We start from the raw sequence: 14,612 nt of genomic DNA, 5'->3' as shown, positions 1-14,612 counted from the left end.
TCACTTGCTTCCCTTCCTCGCGTCTTAGTCCTTCCCACTGAGGAAGCATGGGAGAGACGTGATGAGCGATGAGACGAGAAAATGTGTTTTTAGAGGGACAAGTCAATCTTGACTTTGAAGCGTCACGTGACTTTGTCAGTTGTATGGGCGGAGTTAGCAGTGGCTTTCAGCTGCATGGCTCTTCTGGGAAGGCTGCTCTCATGTATCCTCGCTTATAGCTCCTCAGAGATCCCTCCTCAATCCTAGCTCCTCGGGGCAGGAATAAGAGCTTTGAGATGGCCTTCAGAAAGGCGGATCAGAACGACTTCTGGTTCAAGCGAGGATATATCAAATAAGAGACTTGGGATAATGTACTTACAAACCGGGACACGCTTCTCTAACGGGGGCCACTGACAGCACCGCCATTGCTAGCATTCAGCATTGCTCTGCCACCCTTTCTTATTTCCATTAGGTCTGCGTTTTGGTAATTGTGAGAGGAGAGGTTTGTAAAAGTGTATAGCCTGCTATGCTGTTATCCTCTGTTACTCTGTGTACAATGGCAGTTGTAAGGCAGTTGTAAGGTTCAACTCATGATACAACCAATGTCACAAGATGTCACAACCTGTTCTTTCTGTTACCTGCTGCCTGGTAATTTTCCGCTCACCCCACCTCTGCTCCACTCTGCCAACCGGACACTCCCACCTCATCAGCTACACTGCTCACCTGGACACACAGCTGCTCCTCATCTGCAATAAAGTCACAACTTAAGCCTCCCCGGTTCATATACTTATTACTAGATTGTTCTCTGTTCACATACCAGATCTCCCAGCGTTCTCCAGTTTGATTCTATTTTTGACCCTGCCTGTTTTTGATTGTCCTGCCTTGCCATGTTCCTAGAAACCAGACCTGCCTTCCGTCCCTGATGCCGAAACGATCGCTGCAGTGCGTCGGCCTCTGCGTCTGCTCCGTTCCTGATCACAGCTGGTGTGAACTGACAGATTGGATAACATGGGCACCGAAATGAAAATAGCTCCGCTTCACGGGGCTTTCTGACACTTCTACGTCCAGTGTTTTTTGTGTAAAAGGGAGACACCATATTTCAGCAATAATACAAGTTCTCCACACTTCTGCTCCATTTTGTCTATTTGCTGTATTTCAAAATGGTTTAGCCTGCTTTATGGGAACCTAATGCAAGTTTTACAATATGCAATATATGTCAATCTAAAACCAGCATTAACTGTCAGTGTTGAGGAGCTATTTAGGTAGATGTACACAGAGAGGAACTTCTATCTGAGCTAAATGTTGGGTTGTCCTTGTCCATAATGCAGCATTTTGCCCAAGACACAAATACAAGAACACAATTTCATAAACCTTTTCCACATGCAAAAAAAGGTTGCAGGAATCAGGTTGGCCTGCTTTAAAGTAAGATAGGAGGATAAAGGAGGGAGTTATAATCAGCTCCCGGTCCTCCAAAACATGCAGGCTGGAGAGGAGGAGAACTATAGATCTTTCTCACAGCAATGTAAAAAAAAGTTTAAAATCTGGTGTTGTCTTTACTCCACTCTATTTTGGGTCCTCCTTTTCTCTGTGTTCTCTTCCAGTTAAAGGCAGAGCTGGATTTAAAGGTGATGATGGCAGGAACGGGCTCGCTTTGTGTAATGGGGAGATCAGTGAATGACAGCTTTTGTTCTCCTCCCAGCAACTAGAAGAGGGTGTCCGCTGTGGGGAAGGTTTCATCACTGAAAGGACAAGAGACTGGGGGGAAACAAGGGAGGACGAAAGGCTTTACATCACACGTGCTGGCTATATTTGAAAGTGTGAAATGTGATCATGCAAGGATTATAAAACATGAACATAAAACTACAGGACAAAAAGCTGTCATCGTAAAATTGACAAGAATACAAAGAGGCATTCCGGGTACTCTGTAAATCAGCATTTAAGATTGTTGTCACATTCTGTTATATTTACACATATTCGCTGATTCAATGACAACATTTAATTGTTTCTCTGCTTCATTTGCATGTGTGTGATCACCTCCAGTGCGGTCAGACATCTCAGCGGAGGACACATGGCTTCCAGCACTGGACAATGCGATTGGCTCCTCAACCCGCTGGGAACAACACATTCTGATTGGCTGGTCCAGCAAAGGGTCAAGACTTCAACTCTTTCTTTTCTTTTTTTTCTTGAAGCTCATCAGCCTTTAGGAATATTCATTGACTGCAGCAAACACATTCTTTAAAGCCGGTGCCATGTCGATCTGTAGATGTAATTGATATGGTAATGAGGCAGGATTTAGTCGCTGGACGTCCTTGCTTTTCTCCAAAAGAGGTTCTTTTTTGAAGATTTATTTTCTTCCCTCAGGAGACCGTGTCAGATAGGTGTCTAATTTGGACAGACTAGAGATGAACCTGTGTGAAATGTGTAAAATTGGTGGTAGTGATGTTTTGCATTGCACTTTTTATCAACAGTGACATAGTCAGGCAGTGCTGAATCGTCCCTGCCAATATTTGTGGCCAATGGCCTCAAGGTTGGGAATTTGGCTGTCACCATCTTAGTTTTTTGAAACTGGACGTGTCGGCCTTTGGACAGGAGGCTAGAGCTGGGGAGGATGAAGTGGCTAAGCAAGTGTCGTCTATGGTTGCAATGGCGCTGCGTTAAGCGCTAAAGTTGCTGATTTTCTTTTTCTTCTTTAATCAATAAGACACTTGTAGACTAGAGGATGGATACCCGAACCGAGCCCGTCGGGTACCACCGGGTTCGGACAGATATTTAGAAATGATGTTTGGGTTCGGGTCGGGCTCGGTCACATCAGCACAGTAAGGCATTGAACATTTTAAATAAAAAAAAAAGCTTATGTAGGTGCACGCCTGTGTTAACATGTGCTTGTTGCCCCGTGTGCGCTGATGCGCTCATCTGTTGATATTTCCGAATGCTTTCCTACAGTTGATTAATAAAAGTGGGCTTTCCACACAAACAAACGTACATGTGTCATTAGTATGAGAATTTTTTTTGATTTTAACTGTGTTCGTCTCGGACCGGGCTCGGTTACTGCTCTGTCGGACACGGGCCGGTTGTAGATTTTCAATCCCTCTGTAGCGAGTCATCCAGTGGAGATATACTGTCGGGTAAAAGCGGACTTCCGGGTACTGGTGCCATTTACCTGCATGTACAACAGTACAGATAATTGGCAAACATTCCCTTAAGTTACCAGCAGGGTTCAAAATTAGCACCATCCACTAGCCAAATGCTGGTAAAATATGTAAGTGCCTCGTAGATTTGCCTCTACCAATGGTAATCTATTGAGTAGCTGGTAAAATTTGAACATTTACTTGCCATTTGGCTGGTGGACAAAAAAGTTAGGTTTGAACCCTGGTTAACAGCTAACGCAAGCGGTAGCTATGGTTGGCAGTAGAGGCGGCGTCTGCCGATTTTGCCGGGGCTTCAGCCCCGAATGTTTTGAGTGTAGCCCTGAACAAACACCTGTTTGATCGATCTGCGGTGAAAAACAGACAAAGTAAAAAAGATACTATCGTAAATTAAAATGAAAATATAAACTACGCACAAAAACCAAGGAAATTTGTGTTTTGGTAGATTTCTTCGTTGTAACAGTGCTTCTTGCCAATAAATCTTATACCATTGGAAAGCCTGATTATTTCCCTTTTTAAATTGTGCCACATTTGTAAGGAACATGCATTTGTGGGATGAGCAGCAGAGCTGAGTATGTGGGTTGCGCCCATGAAAGATTTGCTAAATCTTCTCTGAGAATGCCAAACAGCTTTTTTTTTTTTTTTTTTTTTTTTTTTATTTTAGGCCTAAAGCTTGTTTTAACCATTGTGAAAGGTGCAACAGAAAAGTTTTACAAAGTATACGCTCCTTGCGCAGAACTATTTGGCATTTACATTATTATTAGATTAATTCTCACACCTTTAGCTTTTTAGATACAATCAAATAGATGGGTATAAAATGACTCACAATGGCTGCCTTTGCACTGTTGGAAGATGTGGTAAATGGAGACAGACAAGGACGAGTGGTCTCAGAGCTGGTTCTGACTTCCTCGAGCTGTCCTGTTGGATCTCTGTGCTGTTTTGGACCTAGCGTTATAGAGAGGAGCACTCGCAGAAACCACGCCGTGCCGGTGTCGTGTCGACACTTGTCCCACTTCAAGAGGGGTCAGCTCCGGTGTCCCGTGGCAGAAACACTTCTCTCTGTAGCGCTAGGCGTTTTTTGCGTCAACTTTAATATCGGACAATTTCTTTTTAATTTGGGCCATGGTCTGACCTCTGAGGCTGTGGCATTAACTGCATCTGCAACATGTTGTCACTCTACAGCTTTTTTGGCATTAGTTATGGCCACACTGTGCCCTCCAAACATTGTTTCCTCTTTCCCACCTCTCTAACAAGAACTACAACTTCACATTGAGTGAAAACATTTTGTTTTGTTTTTCTCCCTGCTAATCATGTCGGTATGAATGAATATTAATTTGGGGCGTTAAACTGACTATTTAAGGGCAACTATAGGCATGACATTGAGCTGCCAAAGCTGCGCCACATTTAGAGTCAATTTGTGATTTATAAAGTGAAACCGGTGTAGGACGTGCTTGCGCAACAACAGTCCCTAGTACAGTATATGTGTAGTGTATTCTCACAAAGCTGGAAAATTGATAGCACAGCTCTTGGTGCTGTTAATTGGTCCACTAATTGGACCAATTCATTAGTTTAGAATGCATGGAGAGAAACCACAGCCAGACCTGAGAACACTCATTCAATGAAGGCTCCACAGTAACTATATTATCCCCTGTCTCCAGTCTACCATATTTAATGTGACACTAGCACTTTATTGCAGATATAAACAAAATGGCCCAGGGGAATTATGCTGCAGCTTCTATGCATAGGAGTCTGTTACTGCAAATATAATATGAGAAAGAAAGAGAGCTAGCAGTTTAAAAAAAAAATTAACTAGTGCATAAAGTAGGTCATGAATTTCAAAAGTGCAGATTACCATTTCCACACTCAATCCCATTAATCAACGCTTCCGCAATCGAGTCCCACCAGAGAAAACAATGAATAAGAGCATGTTAATTTGGAATTAATCTATTAATCAAATGGCACATGAAGAAGTACCTGCGACACAGCATGGGTGGTGGGACAGCATCCAGGGGATTGTGGTTGTTAGCAAAATGCATCTCCATCCCCCTTATCTGGGAAACACTGGCAGAGTGGAGGTTTTATTAAGGAAAAGGATTGTGAATATAAGGAATGAAAATAGAGACATATCACACTGTAAAAAGACAAAAAAGTAGGTAGGGGTGATGCATGGAATTGGTGATTTTAAGGTGTTTTTATGAAGCATTTATTTCCCACGCCCCCCGACAAAATTAAGAAAAGCTTATTTTAACATAATTTAACGCAAACTGGAGCCAAATAAAGAATGGCTAATAGTTATAAGTTGCTTCTCATCACAGTTTTCTACCCATGTAAAATAATTATAAACATCTCATAATTGTGACTATTCTGCTTATGGGTCATGCTAATGTTGCCTTTGCCGCCTTGTTGTCACCCTCCACACACAGAAGACCAGGACAACACAAACCATAGAAAAGTAATGGACGAAGCTTAACCCGCAATTTCCACCAACTGCGGAATGGCTGCGGATCGGCTCCGCTGCGTGACGGCTCCGTGCTCCGCCGTCCTTCAACACCCACCAGGTCCGGATTTGTTTCGGAACTGCTGTGGCCATGACTGACAGCTGAAGTCATGAGGACCCACGAGATCTCGCAAATTCACATATGATCTGTTGACTTCAGGCCTGTCTCCGCCCATTATGACGTTTTCAAGGTGTAGTGCAGGGAAATATGATCCACCGTGAGCACGGTGTATTTTATTTTGAAAATTAACCGGATGTTTTATTTTGTTTCTGTGCTCGACTTCCTGTCCCACACAATCTGCCCTGTGCTGAATTGCAGCGGAGCTCTCCGGCATCCGGCAAAAATAGAAGCTCTGCGTATCTGCTCCAGAGGGCTGCGGATCGCTGGAGCTGGGATGGAGTCGGAACGCAGCCGTTCCGCAGTCAGTGAAAATACACACATTGACTTTAATAGAAACCTATTGACTCCGCCGCTGTTCCGGAGCGCATCCGCTGCCGTTCCACAATTGGTGGAAATTGCGGCTAAGGGTCTGAAAAGTGAAGCCAATGTGGAAGTGCCTTAAACCTGCATTTTATCTATTTCCAGCAGGGGGCAACTTCACTGGTTGCAAAAAGAAGCCAGTTTCAATAGAAGTCTATGGGAAAATGACCCTACTTCTCACTTTAATATTACCTCTGTAAAATTTTCATATGGTCTCAATCGCTACTTTAAAGTCTTCTTCAATACAGCATGATGTTCATTTTGTAAATTACAGTCCCATTTATTTTAAAATTGACGATAAAGTAGGGGATGCTTTAGGGGCATGGCTACACACTGACCTGTCAATCATGACAGAGGCTTAGCAATGCTAACCATGGCACTGTGTACATTAAAATAGCTTTGAACTTGTTTTTGGGTGTTGCCCATGTTTTCATCTTAAACGTTGACCCTTTCACTGTGTTTTTACTTTATGAAAGTTAATTGGAACACTTAACAGGCTAGCTAGCTACCGCTAACCTCCAACCTAGACTATACATCTGCCCATTGCAACACAGTGCTTAAACTACTTAAACAGCTACAACATTATGTATATACTTGTTTCAGTTTCTGTATATGTTATTTATTCGTATTAATGTTTAATATGTTTGTTTGTGTACGTATGCACAAATCACCAAGGCAAATTTCACGTAGGGTAACTACTGTGGCAATAAACTCCTTTCTGATTCTGATAGGGTTAGCTGGTAACTTTAGGGAAAGTCTGACAATTTTTGTACTGCCCTACATGCAGATAAATGGCGGCGGTACCCGGAGGTCCACGTTTACCCGCTGATAAAATTATTTGGCAACTTTCCCTCTTTAGCGTTTAACTTAGCGCAGCGCCATTGCAACCATAAACAACACTGGCTTGGTCGCGTCATCCAACTCAGCTCCGCCTTCTCGTCAAAAATCGTCATGTCCGGTTTCAAAAAAGTTTAGTCTATGGCACAAACAGAGGAGTTGACATCAAGCAGGGTGGGTGGAAGGGTTCTGGAGGAGAAATTCAGAGGGAACCAAAGAGATGGGTGTCCTGGACAGTGGCAGAGGGGGGGAGGTGTTCAATGACTCAACAAGCACTTTGTGAAGCATACTGACTCCTCTCCTACCACCATGTGCCACTGTGAGACACTCAATGCTTGACGTAAACTGTACTCTTTACACTCTACAGTGCCCTCTTTTTTGTGTGCTGTAAATAATAATAATTCAGCAGAGTTTGTTTGGAATAAAACCCAGTAGTGCACAAAGTCAAAGGGTATACATTGTATACTGTATGTCATATGCTAATGTGGCAATGACCTGTCCATTTAAGAATACCTACGCAAAAAGTTTTTAAAATCCACTTCAAGGTCTGATAAAGAGTTTTAAAACTAATGGAGAGTTTTGAGACTCAAACTGACTCTGCCTCCGCTTCTCCCCAGTGTCTGTAGCGACAGTGACAAAGCATTTTAAAGGTGGAGGAAGACAGAGACATCAGGCAGAGTAAGTGATGGCCATGTTTAAACTTCTAATTATAGGCTTCTGTATCTTTAGAACTGCCTGCTGTAGGAAGAAGATGCTCCTATGCTCACCCTAAACCCTCATTAAACCCTCAGAAAAGACAATCTGATTCAATCATGCAGAGACAGAGAGAAGGAGTAAGCAGGGATGTTATAACAAATAGGTCACTAGGTTTTATCTGGGCTCCATATTTTGTATGGTTTCATTAAGATGGGTTTTATAAGACCTGTGCACACACATAGTTGTATTTAAACTACATAAAATACATAATATCCATATCAAAACTGGCTTATAAAAAATGCATTTTAAGCTTAACTATCAGAATTTGATCAATTTTGTCTGATAACATTTGAAAAGGCGAGTGTCAGGGGGGGGGCGGTGGCATCAGGGCCGTGCCAAGCAGTACAAAAATGCAAAACAATGCAATATAATTGATCACGTCATTGTGGGTTATGGTTAGCATTATTGTACCGCGGCGTAGTTTAAAAAAAGGTAGCATCTTTAATTAATCAAGGATTTAATGTATCACCGTGTTGGGTACACGTAGGGGTACAGATCAGATTATTGGCATATTATCAAAGATGTTTATCAATATTAATAAAGTTATGAATATGGTTATTAGTAACTTTATCAAATCAACAAACAATCAAAACGGGGCACCACCCTGGAACTTCAGGGGCCAATATTGAACTGTGGAATAGTCTCATTTGTCAGTGGAAGGGTGAAATCCGAGCACTGACCTGTGTTTAACCAGCAATTAATACAATAATACACAAATAATCACAAACAACTGCTAATTAACGTATAGTAGAATTTATTAACTTCAAAATTATCAATGGCCAATCAATAATCCTTTGATCAATTAAAACCAATATACGTTTCTTTTAAGTACAACAAAACAAAGCAAAACAAAACAGCATGTGGGAGACCCTCTGTGTGTGTGTGTGTGTGTGTGTGTGTGTGTGTGTGTGTGGGTGTGAGAGAGTGAGTGTGAAAGAGTAGGGGGTGACGAGGTGTAGTCTAGCCAAAGACTACAAAAATGGCTACTCTTGTGAGCTGCACAAAACTGTTTCACCCCAAGAGGGCGGTATTGATAGGCTAGGCCTAAGATTAGCCGTTAGCTCATTCAGGCTAAGCTATGTGCTAACAACAATAGGCTAGCTGCTAAGCTAACGTGTCTGCACACGTGTGGCTGACCAGAGGGAGACACACAGGAGCGCAGAACTGTGGAGCGGTGCGCGCTCTGCAGTTTATGTGACTCGCTGTTTGACCAGCTGTTCACCTTAGCGCGTGTGTGTAACTAGCTATGTGTTCATATATGTGTGTGTGAGAGAAAGGTTAGAGAAGTAGGAAAGAAAGATATATATATATATATATATATATATATATATATATATATATATATATATATATATATATATATACTTGGATCTAACAGTACCTAAAACTCCTCAGCAGTGGGAGAAGCAGAAAGTAGCATTTACAGCCTGAACAAGCTAGCTACATATTCAACACAACATATCAACAATGCACCGTGATCAGAGTACATTCACAGAATAGATTTGACTCAGCGGTCACAATCCTAGATTAATACATTACACGCGCAGCAGTAGCGCTGTATTAATCAGATCACATTAATGGTAACACAAAGTAGCAGTAATAGCAAATTACTCATTAATAAAACACACTATTTATCTCTGCCCAGACGTAAGCCTTCTTACTGTGTGTTCAGTCCGTTTGTCCGTAGGTTTCCACGAAAGAAACGGGGGTCCGTGTCTACTCGTCAGCAGATCAGAGGAAGCTCTCCTTCCAAAAAGGGCAGAAAGAAGGGAGCTAGAGTCGACTTGAGACGAAAAACGTTGTTTCCTTCTCCTGCAGATATGAAAACACTGGCGAGTGGTTTCAGAGGATCCACGGTGCTCCCAGCACCGAAATTAAGTCCACTTAGTTTCAAAAATGGAAGTTTTAGCACAAACTTGTAGTGCTGACCTGTCGTCAACTGGAGTTGAGGTGGAAAGCATTTGTTTCTGTGTGTCATGCTGTAGTGACCAAAGTCACAGGGCAAAAGACGAGAGGTGGGGGGTGACATGGAGTTTTATAGCTCAGGCCACCAGACCTGGCTCCATGCTGGTTTTATGGTACCTCTGAACCAATGGGAGAGTCAAAGTGAAGCTGAACGTGTTGAACCTTATCTGCAGGCCCCTCCCTGACGCCATTTTGCGTCTTTCTTAGCTCCTTTCCTTCATTTAGGAGTTTGGAGCAAGGGATGCGGACTTTACCGTAGGCCAAGATCCTTTGTCTGAAAGACCACATGGTCTCTGGGTCTTTTGTCTTTGAGTCACATGTTGACTGAAAACCCTTTGCTTGAAAAAGATAATGTTTAACCTCCTCGACGGTCCCAACAACCGCGAATATGCTATGTGACCCAAATCAAACGAGACCCATGATGTTGAGGTGCAGGTGCACGCTGGGTCTAACTAACATGCTAATTGTAAAATTGCTTATGGTGGATCCTCCAGTGAGGTGAGTGAAGCCTTTCTGCTGTTTGTGACAATACCTCAAAGTGTCTAAAAACTTTGAGGAGCGCAGTGGGACATAGAAGCTGACAGGACTGATTATATTATGCATTGAGAAAGAACGAACAGAGCAGCTGAACCCTAGAGCAGATTGTGGAGGGCCAAGACTTTGGTACAGAAAGGTGAGAACAAAATGTTTAAATTGTAAAAAATTGTAAAAGAGTGTGTGTGTGTGTGTGTGTGTGTGTGTGTGTGTGTGTAAAAACTATGCAGGCTCTCATTTTGAATTAATGTGAGTATTTGTGGGCTGTTTATATTGTTCATACAGTACATCTCTGATGTAGCTTTGGTAATGGCTTAATAATGCTTGTTGCACTGCCATTGTTTCCATACACTTTTTATGTATTGTCGGTGATATTTGTGTAATTGTTTGAGTTTTGTCCTCTGTTTTTGGTTAATCCTAGTTAGGCTATACAGGTGGAAGTGGTTGTATATTTATAATTGTATTATACAATCAGCTGTACTGTATGAACAGGCTGCAAAGTGCCGTCTATACAAATTGAATGTATTGTTGATTTCTCAGACATGATTAACACTTAAAACTACTAAATAATCCTTCTTGAAGATTTACTCTTGTTTATTTGCTATTGCCGTTTTTTACAGATCATCTCTCTTGGCATGGTTGGATCAGTAGGCAGAATGTTGTTCTTTGGGGGTTGCTATCGTTATCAGGTACCATCTGCCTCATGCATTCGTCTATATAGTGTATAGCCTGTGTGTGTGTGTGTGTGTGTGTGTGTCTGTGTGTGTGTCTGTGTATGTGTGTGTGTGTTCTGCTGATTACATACTGCTAATGACCATTGTCCCCCAGTAAACTCACCCTGGTCACGGACGAAAAATAGCTAACAACAAACAGCATTACTTAGCTCAAGATTAATAATAGTAACCACAAGTTATGTGTAAGATATAAATGGACTGCATTTATATAGCGCTTTTCTAGTCTTAACGACTACTCAAATCGCTTTACACAGTGCAGGCGCCATGCACACACTGGCGGCCAAGGCTGCCATACAACCAGATAAACATTCACACATAATCAGAATCAATTCAGGGTTCAGTGTCTTGCCCAAGGAACCTTCGACATATAGACTGCAGGGGCCAGGGATCTAACCACCGACCTTCCGATTGGTAAACGACCACTCTACCACCTGAGCCACAGCCGCCCCGATCCTGTCAGCGAGAGTGAGTGCGGATCCTTCAGCTGTTATGATCACAGGCATCAGGATGTTCTTCAAAGAGAGCTTCTAAAGCTGTGCAGGTAGGTCAAAGGAAGTTATTGACAGGCTCCACCACCTCACGGTTACCGCTGAGAGTTTGAGTTTGAGCTGATGAAGTTGACCCCCCCCAGCCGGGTGTGCTAGCTCACATGCTAATAAGGAACTAAACACTGTGTTTCCATGGGCAATCACACTCCTGTTTTATCAGCCGGGAGATAGCATTGATCAGTACGTGTGTGGCAGCAATGTTTTTAATCGACTCCGGGAGAAAGACACAGAGTCTGCTAAAGAAAAGAAGAACCAAGTGGCCTTGCACCACTAAATGTACCCAGAGTAAAGTAAATGCTTTAGTTGGAACTGGACAAATCAAGGAAGAAGACAAAAACAAACCAGTTCTCAAAGGACACACTGTTCTTATTGACACTGACTGCATATTTCTTGCATCTCAATGGTCAAACCAGCATTAAATAATTTTTTAGACATAATTTCGCAAGTAGTCTATATCGACGACGTTTCATTTCCGGGATTGGTAAGGTGCCGTCGGAAATTCCGCCAGATGTCCGTCACCTTCCTCTTTCTTTGTGTTGGCATTCTAAACTCCGGTGGATTTATGAGGATTATGGTTAGCTGCTCTTCAGATCTGTCCAGGGCAAATCCAGACAGCTAGAGTTTTCTGTTGCACGACTTAAACAACTTTTGAACGTTCTCCACCAAAACAAGTTCCTTCCCGCGGCTATTTTGCAGAGGCACCGTCATTGTGTCCGAGGCTTAGCGCCGCCCAAGAGGATTGTGATTGGTTTAAAGAAATGCCAATAATACATAATAATAATAATATGCCGGAGCACTTTGTTTGTTTTTCCCAGAATGCTGTGTGGACTAGCCAGACCTTCCCCCGCAGCACTGTGGAGAAAGTTCTGGCAATGCGAGACTATTTCGTAAGTGACATTACTACGTTTGCTCATCGAGACTTCCCTAAGCTCCATTGTTGTCCAAAAATATTAAATTTACACATCAATGAGCTACACTGTTGCACTGGGTGACATTTTCCTTCATTACCATGAACATGAGCACTGTGAGACAACCCTCATAGTGAAACCGGAACTTCTCGGTTCTGTTCCATAGGTAACAAAAACTCTTGCAAAATCACATTAACATTTGTAATAAGGCAAATTACTAACCCTGCAACACTGCCATATTTTAATAGATAAGGATGGTTAAATAAAAAAAACATGATATGATATTGTTGCTGACAAACTCATATGATTGAAATATATTTATTATTGACTGCCAGATTTTACAGTGTAGTGCCTTTATGGGAGCATACTAGCACACATGATGTTCTTTACAAAGGAGTACAAACAACAATCTAACTTGCGACAGCGTATTTTGAACAAATAAGATGAAGTTCACGTCCACCTTCTTTTAGTGGGTGGCAAAGTGATGAGAGAGCTGTGCTTGACAAATCCTCGCCTTCATCTCCCAGACTGCAGATCTGACGAGTCACCACTTATTTGGAAAATAGTCTTGAGTCGGAAGTGTGATTGATTTATGCACAGGGTGACTGTTTCACACAACGCAGCAGCCACAAGCTTTTATGTCAGAAGTGAAGATGAGTTCTCATCAGCGGGTCTGTGCAGCTCACAGGAGGTGTGAGACTGCCCTTGAGTCGGCGTTGACAAGCGAGTGGCAGGTGACCGATGACCTGACGTTCTGTCATGTCTGAGATGCTGGTAATGCGAGAGATGAGCTGTTCCTCCTCCCACGAGGTCAGACGGCCCTCAGAGATGCTCTTTGAGGTTTGTTTGTTTCCCCAGCTGAATTTGATTTGCAACTACAGAGTGTGTACAACCTGGAGATGTAAGACGGGTAGCAGCGGCGCCATCTTAACGTGGCAATTCCCTGGAGAATTGGGCTGGATGGTGATCTCTTTCTTAGGGGATATGCGGAGTAGAGGGCAGCTCTCCTGGGGGGGGTGGGTATACACAGGAAGAAGGTGTGTGTATGTGTGTGTTTGCGACAGAATTAGATGACAGTTGTATAAATAAATCTCTCCAGAGGGACTGGGGAAAAAAAACTCACTTTTGCTCATTTCTGTGAGTAGTTCTCTGATGCGTCCTCGAGCGTGTATTCTTTGACATCAAATGTGGTTCTGAAAATGTCAAATAAGGCAAAGCAGGATATTTTGGGGACATTAGCATGACATTAACACTAATGATGTTGGAATGGGTACACAAGCTGACATCTAGCACTCTTCTCAAATGCATCATCATTCTGCTATTGTTTCCAAGAGCGGAAATGGCCCTAACATTTTATCTTTTGCACAATTTTCTTTTTAGGACAGCAGTGAATGCTCAGGCCTGCATGTGCAATACGATTTACTACTACAAACTGCCTTGCCACACACATACAGACCTCAGAGCTCTATAAATATGTATTGGTTCTTGGTTAATATCTGATTGCTACTATATCCAAATGTGTGTGTCTGGTATGTGTGCCTGGTTACCACTGGGATGAGCTATGTACCTGAACCTGTTTAGTGAAGATTTAGCTTTTCTGAAAACAACAGGACAGTGAATACTCCTCCATTCCTTCTGTTTACACAAATTTACACTTCACAAGCTGCACACATACAGCTGTATTTGGGCCATAAAATGGAAGAAAAAAAAAATATATATATATACTGCATACAATATTTACTGCCAATTATGGGCTAGAAAAGCTCCTCTCGATCATGTCTCCCCTTCTGCATCATAAATTGCCACTGGAGGTGATTGAGTGCTCTGGGGACTGAGTGATTATGCTAATCATTAGCTGCTTCTTGCTTGGATGGGTGTTTGATCATGGCAAAGACAAAGGAAAAGAGCTGTTTCAGCCTCCATTTTACCCTCCACATCGCAGCACAAGCAGAAACAAGACATCCCACTATTTGATGGGCCAAATTGTCGCTTTGCAGAAATGCTTGCATATGAGTATGGGCTTGGTCTCTATAGCCCCTTTATAGACATGGAATCTAGAAGGTATGGAGTCATGTATTCAAGTAATGGCTTTTGGGCCTTATAATACAGCTTTCTGTCACGTAAATGTTCTGTAATGGCTTTATTCAGACATAAGAGGACAGGTATACTGCTTGTTACCCCTGGACTGTCATATTTCAGATGTGCTTGAGCAAGATTTCTGCTTAAG

Source organism: Sander lucioperca, chromosome 10 (assembly GCF_008315115.2).
Source record: "Sander lucioperca isolate FBNREF2018 chromosome 10, SLUC_FBN_1.2, whole genome shotgun sequence".
NCBI lineage: Eukaryota > Metazoa > Chordata > Actinopteri > Perciformes > Percidae > Sander > Sander lucioperca.
Note: the sequence above shows the minus strand (reverse complement) of the source record.